We start from the raw sequence: 12,193 nt of genomic DNA on the forward strand, positions 1-12,193 counted from the left end.
GATTGAGGATTTTGATTTGCTGCGGCTATCAATTATCCAACACATCACTTTGGCTCATACTTCAACTAGACGAGAGATTGGAAAGGCCCATTCCAATCAATCGGCTTGTCAGGACTTGCCTTTCTCCCGGAAGGCGCTGGCATAGGGTCAATTGAGTATTATAGACCCTGTGTTTATATGCTCAAGTATATCATCACTGTATCCTTGATGTACATCCAGTGGATGTCCGTGGCTCTGTACATCCCCTTGTAGGACTCCGAGGTGGGTGAGGAGCAGAGATGAAGAACAAATATCTAAACATTATGGCAAAAAATCAAAACACTAAAAAACGGATATTGGAACAAGACTTGGAGACTGAACTAAGAACTGGTTTTAATTTCCCATCTGAAAATGAAAACTGGCAAAGATTTATTGTACTGGAATCACTGACTGATGACATGCCCCTGACCAAACTGTCCCCTTTTGCGATCCACAAAGGAATCACAGGAATTGCAGGAACAGTAAAAGACATTAAAAAGCTGCGATCTGGACAAATTTTGGTGGAATGTGCTAGGAAAGCTAACTCAGAAAATTTACTACAAGCAACAACTTTGGCTGGAATTACTATGAAAGCATTTCCTCATTCTACCCTGAACAACAGCAAAGGTGTAATCCGCACCAGAGAATTACAAGATATGGACGAATCTGAAATCGCTTTAGAATTAAAACCAATAGGTGTAATCGACGTAAAAAGAATAATCATCAAAAAGGATGGGCAGATGATTAAAACGGGAACATACATCCTGACCTTCAACAGACCACAACCACCAGAGAAAATCAAACTTGGATATTTAAGTGTTGCTGTAGATATATTCATACCAAATCCACTGAGATGTTTTAAATGCCAGAAATTTGGTCATGGATCTGCAGGATGCAAAAATAAGACAACATGTCAAAACTGTGGTGAGGATGATCATGGAATGAACTGCACAAAACCTCCTAAATGTAAAAACTGCCTTGGAGATCATGCAGCCTCATCAAAGAATTGTCCCATTTGGCATAAAGAGAAAGAAATACAAAAAATAAAACACACAAGGAAGATGAGTTATCCTGAAGCTCGTAAAATAGTTGAAGCTCTTCCTGCCTTCTGTCTGAAAAAGCCCTATTCTGTTGCAGTCACACCAAAAACTCAATCAATAAGTTGTCAGACGGATCTAACTTGGCTATTCAAGGACAAACCTCAAACCATAAGCAACACCAAAAACTCAACTTCCCAAAAAACAAAAAATGAACTCATTCAAACTGGACCAATTCAAGACTTATACCTAGAACAGAAAGAATCAAAAGTGAAAAAGAAAACTCCAAGTACAACAAATCAACAACCAAATCAAGATAAATGTCGAACTCACAAAGATGACAATCCTAAAGATATTGAAATGACGGAGACAACGACCAGTCGTAGTCGTAGTCTCTCACCTAAATGTAAAAATAAAGGACCTGTACCTATATTTCCCACTTGAGAATAAACAATCACATAATACAGTGGAATTGTCGGGGACTAAAAACCAACTTTGCAGAATTACAGCATTTAAATTCTGTTTTTAACCCACTTGCCTATTGTATTCAGGAAACCCACTTATCTCCAAATGATGCCTTAACTTTTAAAGGTTTTAATATGATTAGTATATGTGGACCAAACATACAACGACCCTCTGGAGGATCAGCTATCCTAGTGAGAAACGACATTATCCACAGTCAAGTTGTATTGGACACTCAATTACAAGCAACAGCAGTTCAACTTACTCTACATAAAACAATTACAATATGCTCTATCTATATCCCACCTCATGAAGCTGTAATACCTCAAGAACTGGACAAACTTATTTCACAATTACCAACTTCATTTTTACTGATGGGTGATTTTAACAGCCACAACATCTTATGGGGTGATGATCACTGTGATGCCAAAGGAAGAAGAATGGAAACTTTTATAGAAAATAATGATTTATGTCTTTTAAATGATGGAACCAAAACATATCTTCATCCAGGACATGGTACTTATACAGCAATCGATCTGACAATATGTAGTGCTGATCTTTTACTTGACTGTTCATGGAGAGTATGGAATGATCTATGCGGGAGTGACCACTTCCCAATTATCCTCACATTTCCACAATTGGATGTAACAAGTAGACCTTCAAGATGGCAACTCAAGAAAGCAGACTGGACCACCTTTCAAACCTTGTGTTGTGAAAAATTTATGTCAGCTACCCAAGATAATCAGAACTCAATAGAAGACTTCACTCAGCAGTTAATCGCTATAGCAGATGAAACCATCCCAAAGACATCAACAAAACCACAACGAAAGACAAATCCCTGGTTTAATGAACAATGTAAAAAAGCTATTGAAACTCGGAAAAAAGCAGAACGTGCTTTTAATAAACATCCAACAACTACAAATTTTATCCATTTTAAAATTTGTAGAGCCCAAGCTCGCAGAACCCTAAATGAAGCAAAGAAACAAAGCTGGAAACAATTTGTATCCAGCTTAACTTACTATACTCCCATGAAGAAGATTTGGAACATGATCCGTAAAATGAAGGGAAAGGAAAATGGAACTCGCATACAACATATTATAAAACAAGGAATACTTCAAACAAAGGAAATGGACATAGCAAATACATTAGCTGAAGCCTTCGAAAAGAATTCATCAATAGAGAACTGCCTCCCAGCATTTCAAATCATACGAGCACAGCAGGAATGCAAAGAACTAAATTTTTATTCTGACAACAAAGAAGTATATAATCAACCTTTTAAAATTAAAGAATTAATAAATTCTTTAAAATGCTCACATGATACAGCCATTGGACCAGATAAAATCCATTACCAGTTTTTAAAACACTTACCATATAGTTCACTATGCCTTCTACTGGACGAGTTCAACAACATCTGGTCTTCGGGAAAAATTCCAGCTTCGTGGAAAGAAGCAACAGTAATAGCTATACCTAAACCAGGAAAAGACCACACTGATCCAAATAACTACAGACCAATTGCTCTGACCAGTTGTTTATGTAAAACGATGGAAAGAATGATTAACAACCGTCTTGTCTGGACAATAGAAAAAAACAAACAACTAACTGACTACCAGTGTGGATTTAGACGTGGAAAGAGTACATTGGATCAGTTAATCCGACTAGAAACTTATATCAGAGATGGATTCATCAGAAAAGAACATGTTGTTGCTGTTTTCTTTGATTTAGAAAAAGCTTATGACACAACATGGAGATATGGAATTTTAAAAGATCTTCACCAAATGGGATTTAGAGGAAAACTTCCTACCTTCATTTCAAACTTTCTCACTAGAAGAAACTTCAGAGTCCAAGTGGGAAATTCCCTTTCAAATACCCACCAACAAGAACTCGGAGTTCCTCAAGGAAGTATACTCTCGGTCACACTCTTCAATATTAAAATAAATAGCATTGTGGAAATCATTGCTCCAAATATGTTCTGCAGCATCTACGTGGATGATTTATGTATCTGTTACAGAGGGAAGAACATGAATACAATTGAAAGGCAATTGCAGTTAAATATTCACAAAATTAACCAGTGGGCTGTCGAAAATGGTTTTAAGTTCTCTAAAACAAAAACTGTTTGCACACATTTTTGTATCCAGCGATCACTTCATCATGATCCAGAACTTTTTATCAATGGAAATATGATCAAAGTTGTTAAAGAAATCAAGTTTTTAGGTCTCCTTTTTGATAACAAAATGACTTTTATCCCTCATATAAAATTTTTGAAAAACAAGTGCCTCAAAGCTATGAACATAATCAAAGTGTTGGCAAAAACAAATTGGGGTGCTGACTTAACTGTACTTTTACGATTGTACAGAGTACTCATTCGATCTCGTTTGGATTATGGAAGCATAATTTATGACTCTGCCAGGAAATCTTATAAACAAATCCTCAATACAGTCCACCATCAAGGATTACGGCTTGCTTTAGGAGCATTCAGAACATCACCCGTTCAGAGTCTGTACATTGAAGCTAACGAACCTTCACTTCAAAATAGACGGCTGAAACTTTCATTACAATATGCTATCAAACTAAAGGCAAATAAGAATAACCCAGCTTATACTGCAGTTTTCGAACCTCAGTTTGTACAATTATACGAAAGTAAGCCAAAAACCATCAGACCATTTGGTTTACGTATCAATTCACACTTACAAAATCTAAATTTAAACCTGGACATTTTAAAACAAATACACTTCAACTCATTGCCTCCCTGGAATTTAAAGATGCCTATAATCAATATGGAGCTAGGACACCAGAAGAAAGGAGTTACTCATCCCAATATGTACAAACAACATTACCTGGATATCAGAACTCAATACTCTCAGCACATACCAATCTTCACAGATGGTTCAAAGATGGAAAGTAATGTAGCAGCAGCAATGGTGACAGGGGAACAAAGTCATGGAATCAGTCTACCTAAAGAATGCTCCATATTCACAGCTGAAGCCCGCGCTTTACTTTTAGCATTGGAGTACATAGAAAATGCACAACAAAAGAAATCCATCATTTTCACAGACTCTAAATCATGCCTCCAAGTTATGGAATCTTCAACAAATGATCATCCTTTGATTGACAATATTTTAACTAAAGTTCACCAACTACAAAATCAGTTTTATCACATCATTTTTTGCTGGGTTCCTGGACATGTCGGGCTTTTAGGCAATGAGCGAGCTGATGCAGCTGCTAAAGATGCTTTGAAGCAAGTAATAAACAAATGCCAAATTCCTCCGTCAGAGATGAAACCTTTTATCAACGCTTACATTTTAAACAAGTGGCAAAAGGAATGGGATGCATTAGAAAACAATAAACTACATGAAATCCAACCTGAAGTTTCACACAGAATTTTAAGACATTTTAAGAATCGATTTGATCAAGTAGTTTTTACCTGATGCCGTATTGGACATACGAGAATTACACATGGATTTTTGCTCCAAGGTGAAAACCCCACTCAGTGTTTGTGCTGCAAAACTCCTATCACTGTAAAACATATTTTACTGGACTGTCCTGCTTTTACTGATTCCAGAAGGACTTTTTATGAAATGAATTCTTTTAAGGACATTTTTGACAAAGTGGAACCAGAAAAGATTTTAGAATTTTTATCATGTATTAACACAAAAAATCTTATTTAATTTATGTTTTATTTTGTTTGTTGATTTTTAAATTGTATATTTATTGTTGAAAGATTCCTGCCATGAAGATAGCCTTGGTTGCTGACATGGCACTAAATAAAAAATACATTACATTACATGGGGAAAGAACGATGTAGTGATGAGTGTTTCCCAAAACCTGTAGTTTCTGTGGCAGATTCATTGTTTGAACCACGTTACTTATAATGTAACAAAATCGTAATGTAATCCAATATTAGTTTTGGTAAAAGCATACACTTGTTTTCCATATTAATTAAAATATATATAAATGGCACATACAGGACCAATGTTTGCTTTACTAATATTACATTATTCTATTCTAAAACATAAAATCTCTTACAAAAGCTAACATGTATTCTAAAATCATATATAGATCATATAAATAAATAAATAAATAAATAATGAGGCAATTTATTAAGAAATGAAATTTAATATTTAATATTTATTAGGAGATGAAAAAAATCATAGTTTAATAATAATATTAATAATATTATCGATGATGATGATGATGATAATGATTATTATTATTATTATTATTAAGTAGGATATTGTTTATTTATTTTTAAATTTTTAAATCTACTTTTACAATTTGACACAAGCAAACCACTGCAGAAATGTTCTAACCAACATGCCCGTGTCATATACAGTGCAGATACTTAATAAATAACCTACTATAAATAAAAGCATTAACAAATGCTGTGTTTTCACAAGCTTTGGAGACGTAACATAAATTCCTCTTTTAAATGATAGGTCACCTATAGCTTTCGTTATGAGACACGGTTGTGTTTAAAATTACATCAATGTTTTCAAAGTGCACTGCTAAGGGAGCGCAATTGTAAACATGAAGATCACTAAAACTGAACTGTAAAAATACTTTGAAAGCAAATTACACCTAAGAGAGATGACTTTAATGTTTTTTTTTTTTTTTTTTTTTTTTTATAATTCCAAGTTTAAATATTAAAATGTTCTAAATGAATAGGGTATAGGGGGGATAAGTTGGAATAGAACACAGCCAGGAACTATGTTTCTAACTACAGCTCCAGAGGTGTAGTTGCAAGCATATGAGTTTGCGAATGTTTGTTGGAACGATGGATTTATGAAACACAAAATATACCAACTATGTTTGTAATGACGGAACTTACCTTAGCAGGCTAACAATGGTTTTCTGAAACGCACCCCAGTTTGATAGTTGGAATTGGGAAGTGTCAAAAGCCAAACAAAAGTTTAGTCAACTGATACAGACAGTGCCCATTATTGGTATTTGACCTACATCCGGTTGTGTTTTGTTTATGAAAATTGCTGACACTTAAATTAAATGTCATTTGTCACATTAGCATGTTAATGTTGTTGTATTTTTAAATAGAAAAGGCATTTGATTTTTTAAAAGGGTGGATGTGCATATTAGTTAAAATATATTTTAGTTAAAACCAATATTTCTGGAAATTTGACATTGATGAAAATTTAGGTTTGGACCTTAGAGTTAAGATTTTGGCTAGAATCTACCCACAATACTGTCCTGAGTGGTTTCTAGGGCTTAGCTGCGCTACCACATAATGACAAACAACTCCAAAACACTTTATAAAAAATTACAAGCCATGGCAAGGATTAATGTGCTGCATTCCTTTATACATTTGATGGAAAAGCTCCTCTTCAGTGGGATAAGACATGCACTTATAAGTAAAGCAAGAAGGTTTTTATAGACTTTACACTAGATATAGTTTGTGACCTAAATTACTTTGAAATGAGGGTCTACCACTTACTAAATTTTACTAACGCATATGAACTAAGTCTAAACTATTTATTTTAAATAAAAACAAACCACTGCTGTTGGTTTGATAATATGTGGAACGTATATTATGTAGTTTATCTGTATTGACTTATTTATATAATTTAACTTTTTTTTTCACCTAAAATGTTTCAATTGAATTCAACCATGACATATTTAATACAAAGTGTCATTCATTTCCTTTATTCATTCACCAGATGCTTTTATCCACAGTAGTTTTCAATTGAGAAAAATCCCAAGCCATTTATTGTACAGCGCTACAGTAAATGATATTAGCAGTGCTGCAAGAGTGAACCGCAGTTTCACAGTCATTTTGTAATTTTCTTTGGTATATTTAACGTTTCCAGTGTTTTTAACAAATGGAAACTGGCCAGCAGTTAATTTTGCTCGTGATGAATGACCCTTAGGAGGAAATCTTTCTTGCTGAGGAAATTCCTCCATGCTGGAGCGCTCAAAGCTCAAGTTGGTGCATGATAAAGACACGAAACGTTTCAGCTTGAGGTTTTAATGACTGATGATTTAGTGGGTGACTGCTGTCTGTTTCAGCAGGACTTCAGATCTATTATGCAGTGTATTATGTCCGAGCTAAGGCAGACGTTTTACTGGTAGACTTGTAAAAAGCACTGCTTGTTGTGTTAAGGGTTGTTCCAGCGCTGTCTGGTTTCTCCTGCTGGCCGGGACAGTGGAACTCTGTTTCAGAGCGTACCCTGGGTCTTGCTACACTGGCTTAAGACATTAGACTTTATTTCCCCTCAGAGGCACTAAAACCCTGCCTCCTTCACCTTTTTATTCATTCCTTATAGGTGAAAAATGAGTTCACTGAGTTGGTAAGTCAATGTATGCAGTAAATGTGTTATAGCCATTGCTGAAACCAAACCAATTTGCCTTCACATTTTTAGGTTTAGCATTTCATTGATTTGTTGTTCTGGACCCACATAGTGTCAATGTGGGGTTTTGCAATAAACAGTGATAGAGTGTTGCTCAGCACTTGTGCTGCTCAAAAAATAAAGGGAATACTTGGAGTTACTTGGAGAACACTAAGGGGGTGGATTGGGGTTATGGGAGGTTGTCAATCATACCAAAATAATTTGTTACAGTTCACTCAAAAGTTCTTTCTGTCTTTTATTACTAACAATCCCGTCATTCCTACTACTTTCAGAACAAAAATTTAGATATTTTACCATATGAAAATGCAATGAAATTATTTAAAATTAAAAGGCAATAGTGCAGAGATCTGGTCCCCGCGTCTGGTCAGGGTGCACCAGTGGCCACGGGAAAGAACTGGACAAAAAGTACTGTGCGTTTTGGACTAATTCAGCTGTCGTAGGCCGATGCGCTGTGCATTATGTGATATGGAGGAAAAATATTTGTTGAGAGCACTTTACCAACAGAAAAAGGGAAAAACATTACCTGATGGATCGTTGGTAATATTTCCGCAAGATGACCATGTCGCAGTTTAGCTAAATTAATTCACGCCTCCTCCTGAAGTGACGAGCGACGCATTAAAACACTGTTTTCCAGCCGCAGCCGCGCTTTATTTTCGTAATGTATAGTTTGTCTAAAGCAGGAATACAATCAGTCAGCGCAGTCGTCCCTCCAGAGTAAAAGCAACATTTTGTGTCTGCCGGTTTTGTTTACTTGCGGGAGTTCATTGGCATTTTCCCGCACGTGAATTCTGACCATTCAATAAGCAGTTTAGGAAATATGTTTAACGACATCTGGCCAATGAGAGATGTGGATTTTGTCAAATGACTGCATTTTGGTTAGTTTCAACTGGTTCGGACCAAAGCTAGCAGTGTGGTGTGAAAACGACCCAAAGACGGCAGAAAATGCAACAATGTATCATTTATTACCCTTGGTCTGGACCAAATGAAGCGAACTACAGATGTGAAAGCACCCTTAAAAATGCCTGCCAAGTCGAGTTTAGGCTACAGTGTCAAAAAATGAAATGGGTATAGTGGTTGAGTAAAGGGGGTTTTCCGCATCAACCTCTCATCTGTGCTGCAGGTAGGCTGAATGATAATCTTTAAAAGAATATATGCAATACAACACTTAAAACATTTTATATATATATATATATATATATATATATATATATATATGTATGTATATGTCATAGTTATTAATAAAAAAAATAAAGTTATACATATTAATAAAACTTATGCAATCTGCACCCCCGCAATGAAAGTACAAAGACTGCCACCTGGTTGTGCAAAGAGAAAACTTATTGATATGAACTTAAACAATAATACATTTATGCAGTCATAATAATGTTTTGACAGTTAATATGCCAGTGATTTGATGCTTCACAAAAGTTGCAAAATGCTTTTGTAAACATCCAGTTGTTCTTTACTCCGATTAAAAAAACGGATTCTATGTCGGCGCAATAGCCTAGTGGTTAGCGTGCCGACATATGGTGCAATAGCACGTCAGGGCGTCGCAAGTTCGAATCCCGGCTCGATGACATTTCCCTACCCTACCCTCCTCTCTCTCTCCCAATTTGCTTCCTGTCTCAATACTGTCCCATCTAATAAAGGCAAAAAGGCCAAAAATAAATCTTTAAAAAAATAAAAATAAAATGCTACTATATGGCTACTAAGGAAAATCCGCTCTAACTGTAAAACTAAATGAAATGCTCTTGAGACCACAACAAGGTGTAAAGTTATTGCGTATCCTATTTAACAAACCATTTACTTACTGTTTTTTGTCATTTTGCTCACATGGTTTATTGAATATTAATCAATATTGCAAAATTGCAATAGTTGCATTGCTGATCATGATTTCGAGGATCAATAGATCTGTCCTTCACAACACACACAGCGATCTCAGATCAGTTTATCTAGACATTTTAATCTGATTCGCGAACTTGTTTGAAGAACCAAATAAGCCAGAGATCAGTTTTCAAGATTAAAAGATCCAAGATCTGTCAAATCATCTTAGATCATTTAAGCGAGGTACGAAGAACAGACCCCAGCTTAGACAGTAATAAAAGTATTATTATTATTACTATTATTATTTAAAAAAGTAGCCCTTCAGTTTTAGATGTACGACTGCTGGGGTCAACATCTGGTCAATGTGTAATCCAGAAGGTTTCCCGTGACATGTTTGTTGTGGACTTTAAATGAAATGACAGACTGTTCCTTCTAATTAAGCTGAGCTTGTGCTTTTAATGTGTTCTTAAGCTTTTACTGTTGTTTACACACGGCCTCAGATGTTGACACTCCGAGTAAAGAGCTTCCCACTCAGCAGTGTGTTTTAAAGGCAAACCCTTACATGGCATCCAAGAGGCATCTGTTAATCGTCTCGCTTGTGATTATAGCAGCAGTAGGGAGGAAGTGCAGAGTTGAAACTCTGACCTTCCTCGGCCTTGACCCCTAGTTTTGTTGTCTCAGTGGACACCACAGAGGAGTCAGAAGAGCTTATGAGATTGCAAGAATACATTAAACACTGTGCTGTTTGTGGTCTATACAACAGCAATGGGATCGTACGTGCCTTGTGGTCCTATTTTTTGTTTATAGTTGTTTCAAAGTTTAAATGGAGCATAAAGTATTACCAAAGGTATTAAGACTAGGGCTTCATCCAAAAATGAAATTATTTATTCATCCTCCTTGTTGCAAACCTGCACTGTCTAAAAACAAAGAAAGATACACCGAATGCTGGAAAAACAGCCATTGACTTCCATAGTGTTTCTTGTTTTTATTATGGGTGTCAATTACTGATGCACGAGTTGTCTCATAACCTGCGGACCCCTTGGGTTGCGTCGGGTAAAGAAATTGTGACTTTAATTGCGTGGTGGGTCATTAAAAACAAAACAAAACAAAAGAGTTCATGCATGCTGCGTGCAATGCACTATAGCAGTAGTTCTCAAACTGTGGTACGTGTACCACTAGTGGTACTCATGCTTCCTTCTAGTGGTACGCGGATTAATCAAATATCTCATATGTACATGCTACATATATTTAAATAATTCATCAAAAAAGATGTATATATGAATATGATGACGTAAAGCCTGTATTTATGAGGTCCAGGCAACATTTCCAGGTGCTGATAAACCAGGAGTTTTTTTTTCTTTTTTTTACTTTTTAAGAACAGCAACCTACCCTTTTTTTCATTTTTAAAAGCACCTTTTAATTAAAATGTTTTTAACAATAGGAACTAATATGCATACGCTTTAGCTGCTTTACTGGACCTAATACTCTACTGTATTTCAATACTACTCATTATGGTGGTACTTGCAAAGACCAATTTTTTGTCAGTTGGTACTTGATGAAAAACGTTCGAAAACCCCTGCTCTATAGCCTATATTAATATCTAAGAATACCTATTACACACACGCGTAGTGATCCAGACCGCGATGGATGCGGAGAACTCGTGGAGAAACGGAGAGCGCACATGCAGTAGAGGGAGATCAGAGTGCAGAAAAAGACTCTCTTCACTGTAATGAGAAGCATGCACCCTCGTTGTCGAATATGTTCAGTGAAATCCGGCAACACATTGCCTGAAATTATAATAGGTAGGCTATTCTTCTCCGAATTAGTCTACTACATACAAAAAATGGGGGCACCATGGTGGCTCAGTGGATAGCACTGTCACCTCACTGCAAGAGGGGCTGCTGGTTCGAGTCCCGGCTGGGTCAGTTGGCATTTCTGTGGGGAGTTTGCTTGTTCTCCCCGTGTTGGCATGGGTTTTCTCCGGGTGCTCCGGTTTCCCCCGCAGTCCAAAAGCACGTGCTATAGGTGTGTTGGGTAAGCTAAATTTCCCAATTCTAGGTTGTTGCTGGAAGTGCATCCGCTGCATAAAACGCATGCTGGAATAGTCGGTGGTTCATTCTGCTGTGGCAACCTCTGAAGTAGAGATTAAGCCAAAGGAAAATAATTGAATATATACAAAAATGTTCATTTATTCACTCGCCCTATTTCAATAGACTTTCTCAAACCTTTCTCAAATGTCAGTCAGACGACAAGCTCAAGCACTGTTGCAATGTGCTAAGTAAATGTTTTCATAATTTGTAATTGATTCATTCTTTAAAATTTTAATATCAATTAATGCAATAGCAGCGATCCAGTGGCGCAGTAGGTAGTGCTGTTGCCTCACAGCAAGAAGGCCGCTGGTTCGAGCCTCGGCTGGGTCAGTTGGCATTTCTGTGTGGAGTTTGCATGTTCTCCCTGCATTCGCGTGGGTTTCCTCCAGCTGCTCCGGTTTCCCCC

General features: G+C 36.5%; 1 protein-coding gene across 25 annotated transcripts in view; it reads left to right on the plus strand.

Moving 5' to 3' along the window:
- plce1 (phospholipase C, epsilon 1) overlaps positions 1 to 12,193 on the plus strand; it is a 159,872-nt gene that overhangs the window by 13,012 nt on the left and 134,667 nt on the right.

This window comes from Danio rerio, chromosome 12 (genome assembly GCF_052040795.2).
Source record: "Danio rerio strain M-AB ecotype USA chromosome 12, GRCz13ab, whole genome shotgun sequence".
In the NCBI taxonomy this organism is placed as follows: Eukaryota; Metazoa; Chordata; class Actinopteri; order Cypriniformes; family Danionidae; genus Danio; species Danio rerio.